This window comes from Mixophyes fleayi, chromosome 3 (assembly GCF_038048845.1).
Source record: "Mixophyes fleayi isolate aMixFle1 chromosome 3, aMixFle1.hap1, whole genome shotgun sequence".
Classification (NCBI taxonomy): Eukaryota; Metazoa; Chordata; class Amphibia; order Anura; family Limnodynastidae; genus Mixophyes; species Mixophyes fleayi.
This window is the reverse complement of record NC_134404.1, coordinates 2,651,143-2,673,623: the sequence shown is the minus strand read 5'-3', so window position 1 is coordinate 2,673,623 and position 22,481 is coordinate 2,651,143. Positions and strand designations below refer to the sequence as shown.

General features: G+C 52.5%; 1 protein-coding gene across 1 annotated transcript in view; it reads right to left on the bottom strand.

Moving 5' to 3' along the window:
• LOC142142544 (pancreatic secretory granule membrane major glycoprotein GP2-like) overlaps positions 1–22,481 on the bottom strand; it is a 71,823-nt gene that overhangs the window by 33,541 nt on the left and 15,801 nt on the right. The window lies entirely within an intron of this gene.

Sequence of the window (22,481 nt, the reverse complement as noted above, 5' to 3'; positions counted from 1 at the left end):
GTCCATTTCCGTTAACACACATAAATCACACTTGTTGGCATCACCTGTCTTATCTACCAGCAGTGGGTCCTCCGGCTCGGGGGACAGGCCCAGAAAATTAATTAAGTTGTTAGAAACAGAATTGTTAGGAAAACGGAGTAAGCACACACCCCAATTAGGAGACACAGACCAGCCAGCGGCTCGTAGCGAATTGGGGCAGGTAGAATCCCTGGAAATTACACACGGCATAAGGCCTAGCGTACGGGATAGAATTAGGAGGGGTAAGTACGTGGATATGTACGCGTTAACCGGCGAAGATAGGAAGGCGCTGGCGGCCGCCTGTGAGAGGTCGGGAATGGGGGAGGAGAAATACAGATCCTTCTCTAGATGGGTTAATGCCTTCTCCATTTTCGCTACAATATATGTAGAGACCCGTCCCAACGAACAAGCGGAGGTATGGAGGTATATGCACCTTATTAGTGGGATGTACGTAAAGGACGGCCCAGTAATTTGGAGGGCATATGACGAGCTTTTCAGAAAACGGATGAGTGGGCGTGAGAGACTTCCTCTGGGATCGAAGGACATTGACACCTGGCTGGAGTTAATGAGGCCCAGCAGTCAGTCTGCAGAGGGTAGCTCTGTCAGGCGGTTTCAAGGGCCGGGGAGGACGCAGAATGTCCTCCCCCCAAAAGGAAGGTGTTATGACTTCAATGCAGGGGCCTGTCAAAGAGGCTCAGCCTGCAGATTTAGACACAGTTGCACGTCATGTAACGGCCATCACCCTGCCAACGAATGCGCAAAGGCCCGCGGAAGTGGGGGACGGGGAAGAGGCTCTGGCTCAGCTCTGCCGAGTCAAGGGGCCGTCGCCAATTGATTTGGTTGAGCTGGATAAGTGGCTAGGGTGGTTTGAGGATAAGGTGACTGGGTCCCTTCTCCATGACGGCTTTCATTTTGGCTTTAAACTCCCGGTCCAAGGTAGCGTTTCCTCGGCAGCTCCGGTTAATCTGAAATCGGCGCTCGCTTTCCCAGAAGTATTAGACGAAAAAATAGGGAAGGAGGTTGGTTTGGGTCGCATGATTGGCCCGTTCCGACTTCCTCCTATTCCCAATCTGATTTTGTCCCCAGTAGGGGTAGTTCCCAAAAAAGCAGTAGGAAAGTTTAGATTGATCCAGCACTTGTCTCATCCTGCCGGTAAATCCGTGAATGACGCAATTGACGTGAATCTCAGTTCTGTCAGTTATCAGTCATTCGAATCGGCCCTAGCGCTGGTCCAGGAATGCGGCAGGGGCTCCTTGTTGGCCAAAGTGGATATCGAATCGGCGTTCAGATTGCTGCCCCTTCACCCTGAGTCGTATCAATTCATGGGTTTCCGGCATCGTGGTGAATACTACATCGATCGCTGCCTGCCCATGGGTTGTTCGATCTCATGCGCACTGTTCGAGAAATTTAGCGGTTTCTTGCATTGGTGCATTCAGGCCGGGACAGGGTGTCGGTGGATCGCGCATTATCTTGACGACTTCCTGGTTATCGGGCCGCCTGGTACCACGGTTTGTCGAGATACGCTTTTTTCCACGGAGGCCTTGTTTAGGGTGTTAGGCGTTCCCATCGCAGCAGACAAGACGGAGGGCCCAACTACATGTCTCTCATTCCTTGGGATCGAGATTGACACGCTAGCAGGGATCTGCAGGCTTCCAGCAGACAAGGTTACAAAGATGTACGAGGCTATCACAGAAGTGCTAGGGGCAAACGTTAGTTCCCTGAGGTTGATACAGTCCCTTTTAGGGCGGTTCAACTTTGCCTGCCGTGTAATCCCCATGGGGAGGGTTTTCTGTAGGAAGCTCCAAAGAGCCACAGCAGGTAGGAGTAGGCCACATGCAGTCATACAACTATCCAAGGTGGTTAGGGAGGATCTTCAGATATGGCTCATTTTTCTTAGGGGTTTTAATGGCAAGCGTATTTGGCCGTCACCTCCAGTAACAAACGGGGAAATTAACTTGTTCACGGACGCTGCTGGGGCGTCCGGCTTTGGGGCTTATCTGGATGGACACTGGTGTGCGGATAGATGGCCCGATGATTGGCACAGGGATGGGACCACCAGGAACTTGTTGGTTCTTGAATTATTCCCGATTGTGGTGGCAATTGAATTGTGGGCACCCGTTTTGCGGGGTAGGCACATAGTTTTTTGGTGTGACAATTTGGGGGTGGTCCAGTCCATCAACAAGCAGAGTGCATCGGCCTACCAGGCAATATTGCTCTTGCGGCACCTAGTGTTGCGCTGTTTGCAGAATGACATTTCATTCAGGGCGAGGCATGTTCCGGGGGTGCAGAATAGCCTAGCAGATGCGTTGTCTCGATTCCACTGGGACAGGTTTCGCAGCCTTGCTCCTCACGCAGACTGTGTTGGTACCCCGTGTCCCCCTTGTGTTTGGCAGATCATCAAGCCGGCATAAGAGGCCTCGCGGAACAAGCGGTAGCTCCCTCCACCCTGAGATCCTATCAGGCGTCATGGAGACGGTGGTCGTTGTTCAGCAGGCAGAAAGAGCAATCCGAGGCAGGTCAGAGAGATGCTATGCTAGCCTTTATGTGGGACAGATATTCCGAAGGTGATTCTAAGACCTCTATGGCAGCTACCCTGGCTGGTATATCATTCATGGCCAAGCTGCAGGGTTACCCGGACGTTACCAAACATTTTTTAATTAATAAGGCCTTGAAGGGTTGGGGGAGAGTCCGCCCTTCTCATAGCGATGCTCGTTTACCAATTACCCTTAACATCTTGGAGGATTTGATACGGAGAGTGGGTTTGGTTACCTCGGACGAATACGAGAAGCTTTTATTTAGTTTGGCTTTTTTCATGGCCTTCTTTGGGGCTTTTCGCATTTCGGAGCTGGTAGCTAGGTCCAGAGGGCATCAAGAGTCTGGGTTGAGAGCAGAACATGTCAGTCTGGGTGAAGGGACCTTTGCCTGCAAAATAGTTAGATCTAAGACTGATCAGAGCGGGAAGGGCTCGTGGGTGCAGTTAGCTCCTCAACAGCTTCAGCATATCTGCCCGTTTAGGCTGGCGTCACAGTTTATGAGTAGGAGACCCCAGGCCAACTTGTTTCTGTGTCACAGTAATAGCATTCCGCTGACGAAATATCAATTTGCGACCATTTTAAAGCGGACCTTACAGTCTCTTAATTTAAACAGCAACCTATACGGGACGCACTCATTTAGGATCGGGGCAGCTACATCTGCCGCCTTGGCGGGATCTTCTAACGAAGCTATAAAAGCTTTGGGCCGCTGGAAGTCCACGGCTTACCAGTCTTATGTGAGAATTGACAAAGTTATTGATTGAATGTTGTGTTGTTTAACCAATTTGTTTTGATTTCGCAGTTTTTCTTTTCACACTTTCCTTCTCGCCTGAGCCTTCAAACCATCCCATCCCACTTCCCTTACCCATCCCATCTTCCCCTCCACTTGGTGGGCTACCCTGGGCTTTTCCGCTCGCCGCTTTAACGTGGGGGCGCGAAGGGATTTTCACCCGGGTTTCCCTGGGCGTAAGTCCTGATTAGTGGTGTGCAGCCGGGGTTTTTCCGGGTGTTGTTTACCTTCGCCTGGGTGGTCTGCTCCCTGTTTGTGTCTACCTTCCCTTACCCCCCCCCTCCGTGTTACGTTTTTCCTGTTACAAGCACTTATCCTTCTCATATCTGTATACCACGCCTGTCTGTCTGCCCAATTCAATGATTTCATGCTAACATGGCTTCTCTGATTTCAGGTGATGGTGTTAGAACTAAGACGGTGTGGATCATCGGTCATTCGTTTGTTTTTTGGGCCGCTGGCCATCCCAGGTCAAAAAGTATCCCGGATAATTGGGACACGGTGATTAGATGGTGGGGCAAAAGAGGTTTAGGCTGGCAGGACCTTATTCCGTGGTTGATTAGGCTCATAAAACAACAAGGCCCACCGGACGTTCTGGTTGTACATGCGGGAGGTAACGATTTAGGTAAGGGTAAATCATTAGATCTCATCGTTAAAATCAGAGAGGACCTGCGTCAAATACACGAGGCGTGGCCAGATATCATTATTGGTTGGTCAGCTCTCATTCCCCGATTAGTATGGAGGACAGCCATTCCTATAAAAAAGATGACGGCTATGGTTAGGAAGCTAAATAGTGCCATCCGGAAAATAGTACGGTCCATGGGGGGTATAGTCATAGACCACCCGGGCTTAGGGGTAGAGGCACCACATCTTTTTAGACGGGACGGCGTTCATCTTAATGAAGAGGGTATGGGTTTCTTTATAGACAGGATTTACGGGGGAGTGGAGGCGTGTTTCGGTTAGTTGGTGGCGGGCTGCGGCGTCTGTAGGGCGCAGCGGGGTAGGAAGGCACTGCGTTCAGCGGCTGATTAGTGGGCTCACTGGTAGTTGGTCGTAGGTCACTGCCCCCTTTGATGTAACAGTAACTCCTTTTGGTCCTTCGGTGAGGAGGGTCCCTGTCCGGCTCGGTGAGGGAGGGCAGCGTGAGTAGTAAGGGGCAGTCACTCTGACGCCAACTCAGCGCTATGTATGTAGGGATTTGTTCCCCCGTGTTTTTGCGGACTTACGGCGGTTTGCGCCAGTCCTTTTAAGTAATCGTGTGTGATCAGCTCGTGAGCTGTCCCGCAGTGCTCTTTCTCCGCCACCATAGGTTAGTTAATATAAAATCCTTATAATAAAATTCCTGCCAAGTTTAATAACTTATTCAGGTCTCTGTGTCTTTATTTGCATGCTATGGTGTTAAGTTAAGGTTAATGTGAAGTTTGTGGTAACATACACAGTGAGCCCTTTATGACAAGTGAGGCTATTAGGACGAACGCACTTAAAGGGCGACAGGGTTTGTAACAAGGTGAATGATAACCTGGTGTGTTTTAACATGGGGTGGGGACCGACCAATGGGGGCCCATGTGGGAGGGACCTTGATAGAATATAGCAGGATGTACTTCCTGCTTTAATTCACTTGCAGCACGAGATCCCACCCACCCATCCCTCAAGTTACTCCGGGGTTTTTTGTTAATGGTGGGGTAGGAAGGCACTGCGTTCAGCGGCTGATTAGTGGGCGCACTGGTAGTTGGTCGTAGGTCACTGCCCCCTTTGATGTAACAGTAACTCCTTTTGGTCCTTCGGTGAGGAGGGTCCCTGTCCGGCTCGGTGAGGGAGGGCAGCGTGAGTAGTAAGGGGCAGTCACTCTGACGCCAACTCAGCGCTATGTATGTAGGGATTTGTTCCCCCGTGTTTTTGCGGACTTACGGCGGTTTGCGCCAGTCCTTTTAAGTAATCGTGTGTGATCAGCTCGTGAGCTGTCCCGCAGTGCTCTTTCTCCGCCACCATAGGTTAGTTAATATAAAATCCTTATAATAAAATTCCTGCCAAGTTTAATAACTTATTCAGGTCTCTGTGTCTTTATTTGCATGCTATGGTGTTAAGTTAAGGTTAATGTGAAGTTTGTGGTAACATACACAGTGAGCCCTTTAAGGTTATTGGTTACTGCCTGGTTATAGCAGAAACTATCATTGTGCCATTTGCATTTTTAAATAAAAATTAACTTATTTCACCCTTTTGGAGTTGTGCCCAAGTGACTAAAATAACCCACTAAAGGATACCAACCCTGGTAACTCTCTTTGTACAACTGCTCATGCTCAGTACAATAACGTAAGTCTCAGTCTGCTGTCAGACGTATCTCCCCATTATTCTTCTCTTTGCTTAGAGAAGCGGAATAGAAGAGGTAGTGTGCAGAAGGGCACAGGCATAGTGCAGTAAGGGCACAGGCATAGTGCAGAAGGGCACAGGCATAGTGCAGTAAGGGCACAGGCATAGTGCAGAAGGGCACAGGCATAGTGCAGAAGGGCACAGGCACAGTGCAGTAAGGGTACAGGCGCAGTGCAGTAAGGGCACAGGCACAGTGCAGTAAGGGTACAGGCATAGTGCAGAAGGGCACAGGCATAGTACAGAAGGGCACAGGCATAGCGCAGTAAGAGCACAGGCATAGTGCAGAAGGGCACAGGCGCAGTGCATGAAGGGCACAGGCATAGTGCAGTAAGGGCACAGGCGCAGTGCAGTAAGAGCACAGGCATAGTGCAATAAGGGCACAGGCATAGTGCAATAAGGGCACAGGCATAGTGCAGAAGGGCACAGGCATAGTGCAGAAAAGCACAGGCGCAGTGCATGAAGGGCACAGGCACAGTGCAGTAAGGGCACAGGCATAGTGCAGTAAGGGCACAGGCATAGTGCAGTAATGGCACAGGCGCAGCGCAGTAAGAGCACAGGCATAGTGCAGTAAGGGCACAGGCACAGTGCAGTAAGAGCACAGGCATAGTGCAGTAAAGGCACAGGCGCAGTGCAGTAAGAGCACAGGCACAGTGCAGTAAGGGCACAGGCGCAGTGCAGTAAGAGCACAGGCATAGTGCAGTAAGGGCACAGGCATAGTGCAGAAGGGCACAGGCATAGTGCAGAAGGGCACAGGCGCAGTGCAGTAAGTGCACAGGCATAGTGCAGTAAGGGCACAGGCACAGTGCAGTAAGGGCACAGGCACAGTGCAGTAAGGGCACAGGCATAGTGCAGTAATGGCACAGGCATAGTGCAGTAAGGGCACAGGCATAGTGCAGTAAGAGCACAGGCATAGTACAGAAGGGCACAGGCATAGTACAGAAGGGCACAGGCATAGCGCAGTAAGAGCACAGGCATAGTGCAGTAAGGGCACAGGCATAGTGCAGAAGGGCACAGGCGCAGTGCAGTAAGGGCACAGGCATAGTGCAGTAAGGGCACAGGCATAGTGCAGTAAGAGCACAGGCATAGTACAGAAGGGCACAGGCATAGTACAGTAAGAGCACAGGCATAGTGCAGTAAGGGCACAGGCATAGTGCAGTAAGGGCACAGGCATAGTGCAGTAAGGGCACAGGCATAGTGCAGTAAGGGCACAGGCATAGTGCAGTAAGAGCACAGGCATAGTGCAGTAAGGGCACAGGCATAGTGCAGTAAGAGCACAGGCATAGTGCAGTAAGGGCACAGGCACAGTGCAGTAAGAGCACAGGCATAGTGCAGTAAAGGCACAGGCGCAGTGCAGTAAGAGCACAGGCACAGTGCAGTAAGGGCACAGGCGCAGTGCAGTAAGAGCACAGGCATAGTGCAGTAAGGGCACAGGCATAGTGCAGTAAGGGCACAGGCATAGTTCAGTAAGAGCACAGGCATAGTGCAGTAAGGGCACAGGCATAGTGCAGTAAGGGCACAGGCATATTGCAGTAAAAGCACAGGCATAGTACAGAAGGGCACAGGCATAGTGCAGTAAGAGCACAGGCATAGTGCAGTAAGAGCACAGGCATAGTACAGAAGGGCACAGGCATAGTACAGAAGGGCACAGGCATAGTGCAGTAAGAGCACAGGCATAGTGCAGTAAGGGCACAGGCATAGTACAGAAGGGCACAGGCATAGTGCAGTAAGGGCACAGGCAGAGTGCAGTAAGAGCACAGGCATAGTGCAGTAAGAGCACAGGCATAGTGCAGTAAGGGCACAGGCATAGTGCAGTAAGAGCCCAGGCATAGTGCAGTAAGAGCACAGTCATAGTGCAGTAAGAGCACAGGCGCAGTGCAGTAAGGGCACAGGCATAGTGCAGTAAGAGCACAGGCATAGTGCAGTAAGAGCACAGGCATAGTGCAGTAAGGGCACAGGCATAGTGCAGTAACGGCACAGGCATAGTGCAGTAAGGGCACAGGCATAGTGCAGTAAGAGCACAGGCATAGTACAGAAGGGCACAGGCATAGTACAGAAGGGCACAGGCATAGCGCAGTAAGAGCACAGGCATAGTGCATTAAGGGCACAGGCATAGTGCAGAGGGGCACAGGCATAGTGCAGAAGGGCACAGGCGCAGTGCAGTAAGGGCACAGGCATAGTGCAGTAAGGGCACAGGCCTAGTGCAGTAAGGGCACAGGCACAGTGCAGTAAGGGCACAGGCATAGTGCAGTAATGGCACAGGCATAGTGCAGTAAGGGCACAGGCATAGTGCAGTAAGGGCACAGGCATAGTGCAGTAAGAGCACAGGCATAGTACAGAAGGGCACAGGCATAGTGCAGAAGGGCACAGGCGCAGTGCATGAAGGGCACAGGCATAGTGCAGTAAGAGCACAGGCATAGTGCAGTAAGAGCACAGGCATAGTGCAGTAAGGGCACAGGCATAGTGCAGTAAGAGCACAGGCATAGTGCAGTAAAGGCACAGGCATAGTACAGAAGGGTACAGGCGCAGTGCAGTAAGAGCACAGGCATAGTGCAGTAAGAGCACAGGTATAGTGCAGTAAGAGCACAGGCACAGTGCAGTAAGGGCACAGGCATAGTGCAGTAAGGGCACAGGCATAGTGCAGTAAGGGCACAGGCATAGTGCAGTAAGAGCACAGGCATAGTGCAGTAAGAGCACAGGCATAGTACAGAAGGGCACAGGCATAGTGCAGAAGGGCACAGGCGCAGTGCATGAAGGGCACAGGCATAGTGCAGTAAGAGCACAGGCATAGTGCAGTAAGAGCACAGGCATAGTGCAGTAAGGGCACAGGCACAGTGCAGTAAGAGCACAGGCATAGTGCAGTAAAGGCACAGGCATAGTACAGAAGGGTACAGGCGCAGTGCAGTAAGAGCACAGGCACAGTACAGTAAGGGCACAGGCACAGTGCAGTAAGGGCACAGGCATAGTGCAGTAAGGGCACAGGCATAGTGCAGTAAGGGCACAGGCATAGTGCAGTAAGAGCACAGGCATAGTGCAGTAAGAGCACAGGCACAGTACAGTAAGGGCACAGGCACAGCGCAGTAAGGGCACAGGCATAGTGCAGTAAGAGCACAGGCACAGTACAGTAAGGGCACAGGCACAGCGCAGTAAGGGCACAGGCATAGTGCATTAAGAGCACAGGCACAGTACAGTAAGGGCACAGGCACAGTACAGTAAGGGCACAGGCATAGTGCAGTAAGGGCACAGGCATAGTGCAGTAAGAGCACAGGCATAGTGCAGTAAGAGCACAGGCACAGTACAGTAAGGGCACAGGCACAGTGCAGTAAGGGCACAGGCATAGTGCAGTAAGAGCACAGGCACAGTACAGTAAGGGCACAGGCACAGCGCAGTAAGGGCACAGGCATAGTGCAGTAAGAGCACAGGCATAGTGCAGTAAGAGCACAGGCACAGTGCAGTAAGGGCACAGGCATAGTACAGTAAGGGCACAGGCATAGTGCAGTAAGGGCACAGGCATAGTGCAGTAAGGGCACAGGCATAGTGCAGTAAGAGCACAGGCATAGTGCAGTAAGAGCACAGGCACAGTGCAGTAAGGGCACAGGAATAGTGCAGTAAGGGCACAGGCATAGTGCAGTAAGGGCACAGGCACAGTGCAGTAAGGGCACAGGCATAGTGCAGTAAGAGCACAGGCATAGTGCAGTAAGAGCACAGGCACAGTGTAGTAAGAGCACAGGCATAGTGCAGTAAGGGCACAGGCATAGTGCAGTAAGGGCACAGGCACAGTGCAGTAAGAGCACAGGCATAGTACAGTAAGGGCACAGGCATAGTGCAGTAAGGGCACAGGCATAGTGCAGTAAGAGCACAGGCATAGTGCAGTAAGGGCACAGGCATAGTGCAGTAAGAGCACAGGCATAGTGCAGTAAGGGCACAGGCATAGTGCAGTAAGGGTACAGGCATAGTGCAGTAAGAGCACAGGCACAGTACAGTAAGAGCACAGGCATAGTGCAGTAAGAGCACAGGCATAGTGCAGTAAGAGCACAGGCACAGTACAGTAAGAGCACAGGCACAGTGCAGTAAGGGCACAGGAATAGTGCAGTAAGAGCACAGGCACAGTGCAGTAAGGGCACAGGCATAGTGCAGTAAGAGCACAGGCACAGTGCAGTAAGGGCACAGGCATAGTGCAGTAAGGGCACAGGCATAGTGCAGTAAGGGCACAGGCATAGTGCAGTAAGAGCACAGGCACAGTGCAGTAAGGGCACAGGCATAGTGCAGTAAGAGCACAGGCACAGTGCAGTAAGGGCACAGGCATAGTGCAGTAAGAGCACAGGCACAGTGCAGTAAGGGCACAGGCATAGTGCAGTAAGGGCACAGGCATAGTGCAGTAAGAGTACAGGTATAGTACAGTAAGAGCACAGGCATAGTGCAGTAAGGGCACAGGCATAGTGCAGTAAGAGCACAGGCATAGTGCAGTAAGGGCACAGGCATAGTGCAGTAAGGGCACAGGCATAGTGCAGTAAGGGCACAGGCACAGTGCAGTAAGGGCACAGGCATAGTGCAGTAAGAGCACAGGCACAGTGCAGTAAGGGCACAGGCATAGTACAGTAAGGGCACAGGCATAGTGCAGTAAGGGCACAGGCATAGTGCAGAAGGGCACAGGCATAGTGCAGAAGGGCACAGGCGCAGTGCATGAAGGGCACAGGCATAGTGCAGTAAGAGCACAGGCATAGTGCAGTAAGGGCACAGGCATAGTGCAGTAAGGGCACAGGCATAGTGCAGTAAGGGCACAGGCACAGTGCAGTAAGGGCACAGGCATAGTGCAGTAAGGGCACAGGCATAGTGCAGTAAGGGCACAGGCATAGTGCAGTAAGAGCACAGGCATAGTACAGAAGGGCACAGGCATAGTACAGTAAGGGCACAGGCATAGTGCAGTAAGAGCACAGGCATAGTACAGAAGGGCACAGGCATAGTACAGTAAGGGCACAGGCATAGTACAGAAGGGCGCAGGCATAGCGCAGTAAGAGCACAGGCATAGTGCAGAAGGGCACAGGAATAGTGCAGTAAGGGCACAGGCGCAGTGCAGTAAGGGCACAGGCATAGTGCAGTAAAGGCACAGGCATAGTGCAGTAAGAGCACAGGCATAGTACAGTAAGGGCACAGGCATAGTGCAGTAAGAGCACAGGCATAGTACAGAAGGGCACAGGCATAGTACAGTAAGGGCACAGGCATAGTACAGAAGGGCGCAGGCATAGCGCAGTAAGAGCACAGGCATAGTGCAGAAGGGCACAGGAATAGTGCAGTAAGGGCACAGGCGCAGTGCAGTAAGAGCACAGGCATAGTGCAGTAAAGGCACAGGCATAGTGCAGAAGGGCACAGGCATAGTGCAGAAGGGAACAGGCACAGTGCAGTAAGGGCACAGGCACAGTGCAGTAAGAGCACAGGCATAGTGCAGTAAGGGCACAGGCATAGTGCAGTAAGGGCACAGGCATTGTGCAGTAAGGGCACAGGCATAGTGCAGTAAGAGCACAGGCATAGTGCAGTAAGGGCACAGGCACAGTGCAGTAAGGGCACAGGCACAGTGCAGTAAGAGCACAGGCATAGTGCAGTAAGGGCACAGGCATAGTGCAGTAAGGGCACAGGCATTGTGCAGTAAGGGCACAGGCATAGTGCAGTAAGAGCACAGGCATAGTGCAGTAAGGGCACAGGCACAGTGCAGTAAGGGCACAGGCATAGTGCAGTAAGAGCACAGGCATAGTGCAGTAAGGGCACAGGCATAGTGCAGTAAGGGCACAGGCATAGTGCAGTAAGAGCACAGGCATAGTACAGAAGGGCACAGGCATAGTACAGTAAGAGCACAGGCATAGTGCAGTAAGAGCACAGGCATAGTGCAGTAAGGGCACAGGCATAGTGCAGAAGGGCACAGGCATAGTGCAGAAGGGCACAGGCGCAGTGCAGTAAGGGCACAGGCATAGTGCAGTAAGGGCACAGGCACAGTGCAGTAAGGGCACAGGCACAGTGCAGTAAGGGCACAGGCATAGTGCAGTAATGGCACAGGCATAGTGCAGTAAGGGCACAGGCATAGTGCAGTAAGGGCACAGGCACAGTGCAGTAAGGGCACAGGCATAGTGCAGTAATGGCACAGGCATAGCGCAGTAAGGGCACAGGCATAGTGCAGTAAGAGCACAGGCATAGTACAGAAGGGCACAGGCATAGCGCAGTAAGAGCACAGGCATAGTGCAGAAGGGCACAGGCATAGTGCAGTAAGGGCACAGGCGCAGCGCAGTAAGAGCACAGGCATAGTGCAGTAAGGGCACAGGCATAGTGCAGAAGGGCACAGGCATAGTGCAGAAGGGCACAGGCATAGTGCAGAAGGGCACAGGCGCAGTGCATGAAGGGCACAGGCATAGTGCAGTAAGAGCACAGGCATAGTGCAGTAAGGGCACAGGAATAGTGCAGTAAGGGCACAGGCATAGTGCAGTAAGAGCACAGGCATAGTGCAGTAAGAGCACAGGCATAGTGCAGTAAGGGCACAGGAATAGTGCAGTAAGGGCACAGGCATAGTGCAGTAAGGGCACAGGCATAGTTCAGTAAGAGCACAGGCATAGTGCAGTAAGGGCACAGGCATAGTGCAGTAAGGGCACAGGCATTGTGCAGTAAGGGCACAGCATAGTGCAGTAAGAGCACAGGCATAGTGCAGTAAGGGCACAGGCACAGTGCAGTAAGGGCACAGGCATAGTGCAGTAAGAGCACAGGCATAGTGCAGTAAGGGCACAGGCATAGTGCAGTAAGGGCACAGGCATAGTGCAGTAAGAGCACAGGCATAGTACAGAAGGGCACAGGCATAGTACAGTAAGAGCACAGGCATAGTGCAGTAAGAGCACAGGCATAGTGCAGTAAGGGCACAGGCATAGTGCAGAAGGGCACAGGCATAGTGCAGAAGGGCACAGGCGCAGTGCAGTAAGGGCACAGGCATAGTGCAGTAAGGGCACAGGCACAGTGCAGTAAGGGCACAGGCACAGTGCAGTAAGGGCACAGGCATAGTGCAGTAAATGGCACAGGCATAGTGCAGTAAGGGCACAGGCATAGTGCAGTAAGGGCACAGGCACAGTGCAGTAAGGGCACAGGCATAGTGCAGTAATGGCACAGGCATAGCGCTGTAAGGGCACAGGCATAGTGCAGTAAGAGCACAGGCATAGTACAGAAGGGCACAGGCATAGCGCAGTAAGAGCACAGGCATAGTGCAGAAGGGCACAGGCATAGTGCAGTAAGGGCACAGGCATAGTGCAGTAAGAGCACAGGCACAGTACAGTAAGGGCACAGGCACAGCGCAGTAAGGGCACAGGCATAGTGCAGTAAGAGCACAGGCACAGTACAGTAAGGGCACAGGCACAGCGCAGTAAGGGCACAGGCATAGTGCATTAAGAGCACAGGCACAGTACAGTAAGGGCACAGGCACAGTACAGTAAGGGCACAGGCATAGTGCAGTAAGGGCACAGGCATAGTGCAGTAAGAGCACAGGCATAGTGCAGTAAGAGCACAGGCACAGTACAGTAAGGGCACAGGCACAGTGCAGTAAGGGCACAGGCATAGTGCAGTAAGAGCACAGGCACAGTACAGTAAGGGCACAGGCACAGCGCAGTAAGGGCACAGGCATAGTGCAGTAAGAGCACAGGCATAGTGCAGTAAGAGCACAGGCACAGTGCAGTAAGGGCACAGGCATAGTACAGTAAGGGCACAGGCATAGTGCAGTAAGGGCACAGGCATAGTGCAGTAAGGGCACAGGCATAGTGCAGTAAGAGCACAGGCATAGTGCAGTAAGAGCACAGGCACATTGCAGTAAGGGCACAGGAATAGTGCAGTAAGGGCACAGGCATAGTGCAGTAAGGGCACAGGCACAGTGCAGTAAGGGCACAGGCATAGTGCAGTAAGAGCACAGGCATAGTGCAGTAAGAGCACAGGCACAGTGTAGTAAGAGCACAGGCATAGTGCAGTAAGGGCACAGGCATAGTGCAGTAAGGGCACAGGCACAGTGCAGTAAGAGCACAGGCATAGTACAGTAAGGGCACAGGCATAGTGCAGTAAGGGCACAGGCATAGTGCAGTAAGAGCACAGGCATAGTGCAGTAAGGGCACAGGCATAGTGCAGTAAGAGCACAGGCATAGTGCAGTAAGGGCACAGGCATAGTGCAGTAAGGGTACAGGCATAGTGCAGTAAGAGCACAGGCACAGTACAGTAAGAGCACAGGCATAGTGCAGTAAGAGCACAGGCATAGTGCAGTAAGAGCACAGGCACAGTACAGTAAGAGCACAGGCACAGTGCAGTAAGGGCACAGGAATAGTGCAGTAAGAGCACAGGCACAGTGCAGTAAGGGCACAGGCATAGTGCAGTAAGAGCACAGGCACAGTGCAGTAAGGGCACAGGCATAGTGCAGTAAGGGCACAGGCATAGTGCAGTAAGGGCACAGGCATAGTGCAGTAAGAGCACAGGCACAGTGCAGTAAGGGCACAGGCATAGTGCAGTAAGAGCACAGGCACAGTGCAGTAAGGGCACAGGCATAGTGCAGTAAGAGCACAGGCACAGTGCAGTAAGGGCACAGGCATAGTGCAGTAAGGGCACAGGCATAGTGCAGTAAGAGTACAGGTATAGTACAGTAAGAGCACAGGCATAGTGCAGTAAGGGCACAGGCATAGTGCAGTAAGAGCACAGGCATAGTGCAGTAAGGGCACAGGCATAGTGCAGTAAGGGCACAGGCATAGTGCAGTAAGGGCACAGGCACAGTGCAGTAAGGGCACAGGCATAGTGCAGTAAGAGCACAGGCACAGTGCAGTAAGGGCACAGGCATAGTACAGTAAGGGCACAGGCATAGTGCAGTAAGGGCACAGGCATAGTGCAGAAGGGCACAGGCATAGTGCAGAAGGGCACAGGCGCAGTGCATGAAGGGCACAGGCATAGTGCAGTAAGAGCACAGGCATAGTGCAGTAAGGGCACAGGCATAGTGCAGTAAGGGCACAGGCATAGTGCAGTAAGGGCACAGGCACAGTGCAGTAAGGGCACAGGCATAGTGCAGTAAGGGCACAGGCATAGTGCAGTAAGGGCACAGGCATAGTGCAGTAAGAGCACAGGCATAGTACAGAAGGGCACAGGCATAGTACAGTAAGGGCACAGGCATAGTGCAGTAAGAGCACAGGCATAGTACAGAAGGGCACAGGCATAGTACAGTAAGGGCACAGGCATAGTACAGAAGGGCGCAGGCATAGCGCAGTAAGAGCACAGGCATAGTGCAGAAGGGCACAGGAATAGTGCAGTAAGGGCACAGGCGCAGTGCAGTAAGGGCACAGGCATAGTGCAGTAAAGGCACAGGCATAGTGCAGTAAGAGCACAGGCATAGTACAGTAAGGGCACAGGCATAGTGCAGTAAGAGCACAGGCATAGTACAGAAGGGCACAGGCATAGTACAGTAAGGGCACAGGCATAGTACAGAAGGGCGCAGGCATAGCGCAGTAAGAGCACAGGCATAGTGCAGAAGGGCACAGGAATAGTGCAGTAAGGGCACAGGCGCAGTGCAGTAAGAGCACAGGCATAGTGCAGTAAAGGCACAGGCATAGTGCAGAAGGGCACAGGCATAGTGCAGAAGGGAACAGGCACAGTGCAGTAAGGGCACAGGCACAGTGCAGTAAGAGCACAGGCATAGTGCAGTAAGGGCACAGGCATAGTGCAGTAAGGGCACAGGCATTGTGCAGTAAGGGCACAGGCATAGTGCAGTAAGAGCACAGGCATAGTGCAGTAAGGGCACAGGCACAGTGCAGTAAGGGCACAGGCACAGTGCAGTAAGAGCACAGGCATAGTGCAGTAAGGGCACAGGCATAGTGCAGTAAGGGCACAGGCATTGTGCAGTAAGGGCACAGGCATAGTGCAGTAAGAGCACAGGCATAGTCGCAGTAAGGGCACAGGCACAGTGCAGTAAGGGCACAGGCATAGTGCAGTAAGAGCACAGGCATAGTGCAGTAAGGGCACAGGCATAGTGCAGTAAGGGCACAGGCATAGTGCAGTAAGAGCACAGGCATAGTACAGAAGGGCACAGGCATAGTACAGTAAGAGCACAGGCATAGTGCAGTAAGAGCACAGGCATAGTGCAGTAAGGGCACAGGCATAGTGCAGAAGGGCACAGGCATAGTGCAGAAGGGCACAGGCGCAGTGCAGTAAGGGCACAGGCATAGTGCAGTAAGGGCACAGGCACAGTGCAGTAAGGGCACAGGCACAGTGCAGTAAGGGCACAGGCATAGTGCAGTAATGGCACAGGCATAGTGCAGTAAGGGCACAGGCATAGTGCAGTAAGGGCACAGGCACAGTGCAGTAAGGGCACAGGCATAGTGCAGTAATGGCACAGGCATAGCGCAGTAAGGGCACAGGCATAGTGCAGTAAGAGCACAGGCATAGTACAGAAGGGCACAGGCATAGCGCAGTAAGAGCACAGGCATAGTGCAGAAGGGCACAGGCATAGTGCAGTAAGGGCACAGGCGCAGCGCAGTAAGAGCACAGGCATAGTGCAGTAAGGGCACAGGCATAGTGCAGAAGGGCACAGGCATAGTGCAGAAGGGCACAGGCATAGTGCAGAGGGCACAGGCGCAGTGCATGAAGGGCACAGGCATAGTGCAGTAAGAGCACAGGCATAGTGCAGTAAGGGCACAGGAATAGTGCAGTAAGGGCACAGGCATAGTGCAGTAAGAGCACAGGCATAGTGCAGTAAGAGCACAGGCATAGTGCAGTAAGGGCACAGGAATAGTGCAGTAAGGGCACAGGCATAGTGCAGTAAGGGCACAGGCATAGTTCAGTAAGAGCACAGGCATAGTGCAGTAAGGGCACAGGCATAGTGCAGTAAGGGCACAGGCATAGTGCAGTAAAAGCACAGGCATAGTACAGAAGGGCACAGGCATAGTGCAGTAAGAGCACAGGCATAGTGCAGTAAGAGCACAGGCATAGTACAGAAGGGCACAGGCATAGTACAGAAGGGCACAGGCATAGTGCAGTAAGAGCACAGGCATAGTGCAGTAAGGGCACAGGCATAGTACAGTAAGAGCACAGGCACAGTGCAGTAAGAGCACAGGCATAGTGCAGTAAGGACACAGGCATAGTGCAGTAAGGGCACAGGCAGAGTGCAGTAAGAGCACAGGCATAGTGCAGTAAGAGCACAGGCATAGTGCAGTAAGAGCACAGGCATAGTGCAGTAAGAGCACAGTCATAGTGCAGTAAGAGCACAGTCATAGTGCAGTAAGAGCACAGGCATAGTGCAGTAAGAGCACAGTCATAGTGCAGTAAGAGCACAGGCATAGTGCAGTAAGAGCACAGGCATAGTGCAGTAAGGGCACAGGCATAGTACAGTAAGAGCACAGGCACAGTGCAGTAAGAGCACAGGCATAGTGCAGTAAGAGCACAGGCATAGTGCAGTAAGAGCACAGGCATAGTACAGTAAGAGCACAGGCACAGTGCAGTAAGAGCACAGGTGTGCAGTAAGAGCACAGGCATAGTGCAGTAAGGGCACAGGCATAGTACAGTAAGGGCACAGGCATAGTGCAGTAAGGGCACAGGCATAGTGCAGTAAGGGCACAGGCATAGTGCAGTAAGAGCACAGGCATAGTGCAGTAAGAGCACAGGCATAGTGCAGTAAGGGCACAGGAATAGTGCAGTAAGGGCACAGGCACAGTGCAGTAAGGGCACAGGCACAGTGCAGTAAGGGCACAGGCATAGTGCAGTAAGAGCACAGGCATAGTGCAGTAAGAGCACAGGCACAGTGTAGTAAGAGCACAGGCATAGTGCAGTAAGGGCACAGGCATAGTGCAGTAAGAGCACAGGCATAGTACAGAAGGGCACAGGCATAGTGCAGAAGGGCACAGGCATAGTGCAGTAAGAGCACAGGCATAGTGCAGTAAGAGCACAGGCATAGTGCAGTAAGGGCACAGGCATAGTGCAGTAAGAGCACAGGCATAGTGCAGTAAAGGCACAGGCATAGTACAGAAGGGTACAGGCGCAGTGCAGTAAGAGCACAGGCATAGTACAGTAAGAGCACAGGCACAGTGCAGTAAGAGCACAGGCATAGTGCAGTAAGAGCACAGGCATAGTACAGTAAGGGCACAGGCATAGTGCAGTAAGGGCACAGGCATAGTGCAGTAAGAGCACAGGCATAGTACAGAAGGGCACAGGCATAGCGCAGTAAGAGCACAGGCATAGTGCAGAAGGGCACAGGCATAGTGCAGTAAGGGCACAGGCGCAGCGCAGTAAGAGCACAGGCATAGTGCAGTAAGGGCACAGGCATAGTGCAGAAGGGCACAGGCATAGTGCAGAAGGGCACAGGCATAGTGCAGAAGGGCACAGGCGCAGTGCATGAAGGGCACAGGCATAGTGCAGTAAGAGCACAGGCATAGTGCAGTAAGGGCACAGGAATAGTGCAGTAAGGGCACAGGCATAGTGCAGTAAGAGCACAGGCATAGTGCAGTAAGAGCACAGGCATAGTGCAGTAAGGGCACAGGAATAGTGCAGTAAGGGCACAGGCATAGTGCAGTAAGGGCACAGGCATAGTTCAGTAAGAGCACAGGCATAGTGCAGTAAGGGCACAGGCATAGTGCAGTAAGGGCACAGGCATAGTGCAGTAAAAGCACAGGCATAGTACAGAAGGGCACAGGCATAGTGCAGTAAGAGCACAGGCATAGTGCAGTAAGAGCACAGGCATAGTACAGAAGGGCACAGGCATAGTACAGAAGGGCACAGGCATAGTGCAGTAAGAGCACAGGCATAGTGCAGTAAGGGCACAGGCATAGTACAGTAAGAGCACAGGCACAGTGCAGTAAGAGCACAGGCATAGTGCAGTAAGGACACAGGCATAGTGCAGTAAGGGCACAGGCAGAGTGCAGTAAGAGCACAGGCATAGTGCAGTAAGAGCACAGGCATAGTGCAGTAAGAGCACAGGCATAGTGCAGTAAGAGCACAGTCATAGTGCAGTAAGAGCACAGTCATAGTGCAGTAAGAGCACAGGCATAGTGCAGTAAGAGCACAGTCATAGTGCAGTAAGAGCACAGGCATAGTGCAGTAAGAGCACAGGCATAGTGCAGTAAGGGCACAGGCATAGTACAGTAAGAGCACAGGCACAGTGCAGTAAGAGCACAGGCATAGTGCAGTAAGAGCACAGGCATAGTGCAGTAAGAGCACAGGCATAGTACAGTAAGAGCACAGGCACAGTGCAGTAAGAGCACAGGCACAGTGCAGTAAGAGCACAGGCATAGTGCAGTAAGGGCACAGGCATAGTACAGTAAGGGCACAGGCATAGTGCAGTAAGGGCACAGGCATAGTGCAGTAAGGGCACAGGCATAGTACAGTAAGAGCACAGGCATAGTGCAGTAAGAGCACAGGCATAGTGCAGTAAGGGCACAGGCATAGTGCAGAAGGGCACAGGCATAGTGCAGAAGGGCACAGGCGCAGTGCAGTAAGGGCACAGGCATAGTGCAGTAAGGGCACAGGCACAGTGCAGTAAGGGCACAGGCACAGTGCAGTAAGGGCACAGGCATAGTGCAGTAATGGCACAGGCATAGTGCAGTAAGGGCACAGGCATAGTGCAGTAAGGGCACAGGCACAGTGCAGTAAGGGCACAGGCATAGTGCAGTAATGGCACAGGCATAGCGCAGTAAGGGCACAGGCATAGTGCAGTAAGAGCACAGGCATAGTACAGAAGGGCACAGGCATAGCGCAGTAAGAGCACAGGCATAGTGCAGAAGGGCACAGGCATAGTGCAGTAAGGGCACAGGCGCAGCGCAGTAAGAGCACAGGCATAGTGCAGTAAGGGCACAGGCATAGTGCAGAAGGGCACAGGCATAGTGCAGAAGGGCACAGGCATAGTGCAGAAGGGCACAGGCGCAGTGCATGAAGGGCACAGGCATAGTGCAGTAAGAGCACAGGCATAGTGCAGTAAGGGCACAGGAATAGTGCAGTAAGGGCACAGGCATAGTGCAGTAAGAGCACAGGCATAGTGCAGTAAGAGCACAGGCATAGTGCAGTAAGGGCACAGGAATAGTGCAGTAAGGGCACAGGCATAGTGCAGTAAGGGCACAGGCATAGTTCAGTAAGAGCACAGGCATAGTGCAGTAAGGGCACAGGCATAGTGCAGTAAGGGCACAGGCATAGTGCAGTAAAAGCACAGGCATAGTACAGAAGGGCTCAGGCATAGTGCAGTAAGAGCACAGGCATAGTGCAGTAAGAGCACAGGCATAGTACAGAAGGGCACAGGCATAGTACAGAAGGGCACAGGCATAGTGCAGTAAGAGCACAGGCATAGTGCAGTAAGGGCACAGGCATAGTACAGTAAGAGCACAGGCACAGTGCAGTAAGAGCACAGGCATAGTGCAGTAAGGACACAGGCATAGTGCAGTAAGGGCACAGGCAGAGTGCAGTAAGAGCACAGGCATAGTGCAGTAAGAGCACAGGCATAGTGCAGTAAGAGCACAGGCATAGTGCAGTAAGAGCACAGTCATAGTGCAGTAAGAGCACAGTCATAGTGCAGTAAGAGCACAGGCATAGTGCAGTAAGAGCACAGTCATAGTGCAGTAAGAGCACAGGCATAGTGCAGTAAGGGCACAGGCATAGTACAGTAAGAGCACAGGCACAGTGCAGTAAGAGCACAGGCATAGTGCAGTAAGAGCACAGGCATAGTGCAGTAAGAGCACAGGCATAGTACAGAAGGGCACAGGCATAGTGCAGAAGGGCACAGGCATAGTGCAGTAAGAGCACAGGCATAGTGCAGTAAGAGCACAGGCACAGTGTAGTAAGAGCACAGGCATAGTGCAGTAAGGGCACAGGCATAGTGCAGTAAGAGCACAGGCATAGTACAGAAGGGCACAGGCATAGTGCAGAAGGGCACAGGCATAGTGCAGTAAGAGCACAGGCATAGTGCAGTAAGAGCACAGGCATAGTGCAGTAAGGGCACAGGCATAGTGCAGTAAGAGCACAGGCATAGTGCAGTAAAGGCACAGGCATAGTACAGAAGGGTACAGGCGCAGTGCAGTAAGAGCACAGGCATAGTACAGTAAGAGCACAGGCACAGTGCAGTAAGAGCACAGGCATAGTGCAGTAAGAGCACAGGCATAGTACAGTAAGGGCACAGGCATAGTGCAGTAAGGGCACAGGCATAGTGCAGTAAGAGCACAGGCATAGTGCAGTAAGAGCACAGGCACAGTGCAGTAAGGGCACAGGAATAGTGCAGTAAGGGCACAGGCATAGTGCAGTAAGGGCACAGGCACAGTGCAGTAAGGGCACAGGCATAGTGCAGTAAGAGCACAGGCATAGTGCAGTAAGAGCACAGGCACAGTGTAGTAAGAGCACAGGCATAGTGCAGTAAGGGCACAGGCATAGTGCAGTAAGGGCACAGGCACAGTGCAGTAAGAGCACAGGCATAGTACAGTAAGGGCACAGGCATAGTGCAGTAAGGGCACAGGCATAGTGCAGTAAGAGCACAGGCATAGTGCAGTAAGAGCACAGGCATAGTGCAGTAAGGGCACAGGCACAGTACAGTAAGAGCACAGGCACAGTGCAGTAAGAGCACAGGCATAGTGCAGTAAGAGCACAGGCATAGTGCAGTAAGAGCACAGGCATAGTACAGTAAGAGCACAGGCACAGTGCAGTAAGAGCACAGGCACAGTGCAGTAAGAGCACAGGCATAGTGCAGTAAGGGCACAGGCATAGTACAGTAAGGGCACAGGCATAGTGCAGTAAGGGCACAGGCATAGTGCAGTAAGGGCACAGGCATAGTGCAGTAAGAGCACAGGCATAGTGCAGTAAGAGCACAGGCATAGTACAGAAGGGCACAGGCATAGTACAGTAAGGGCACAGGCATAGTGCAGTAAGAGCACAGGCATAGTACAGAAGGGCACAGGCATAGTACAGTAAGGGCACAGGCATAGTACAGAAGGGCGCAGGCATAGCGCAGTAAGAGCACAGGCATAGTGCAGAAGGGCACAGGAATAGTGCAGTAAGGGCACAGGCGCAGTGCAGTAAGGGCACAGGCATAGTGCAGTAAAGGCACAGGCATAGTGCAGTAAGAGCACAGGCATAGTACAGTAAGGGCACAGGCATAGTGCAGTAAGAGCACAGGCATAGTACAGAAGGGCACAGGCATAGTACAGTAAGGGCACAGGCATAGTACAGAAGGGCGCAGGCATAGCGCAGTAAGAGCACAGGCATAGTGCAGAAGGGCACAGGAATAGTGCAGTAAGGGCACAGGCGCAGTGCAGTAAGAGCACAGGCATAGTGCAGTAAAGGCACAGGCATAGTGCAGAAGGGCACAGGCATAGTGCAGAAGGGAACAGGCACAGTGCAGTAAGGGCACAGGCACAGTGCAGTAAGAGCACAGGCATAGTGCAGTAAGGGCACAGGCATAGTGCAGTAAGGGCACAGGCATTGTGCAGTAAGGGCACAGGCATAGTGCAGTAAGAGCACAGGCATAGTGCAGTAAGGGCACAGGCACAGTGCAGTAAGGGCACAGGCATAGTGCAGTAAGAGCACAGGCATAGTGCAGTAAGGGCACAGGCATAGTGCAGTAAGGGCACAGGCATAGTGCAGTAAGGGCACAGGCATAGTGCAGTAAGAGCACAGGCATAGTACAGAAGGGCACAGGCATAGTACAGTAAGAGCACAGGCATAGTGCAGTAAGAGCACAGGCATAGTGCAGTAAGGGCACAGGCATAGTGCAGAAGGGCACAGGCATAGTGCAGAAGGGCACAGGCGCAGTGCAGTAAGGGCACAGGCAT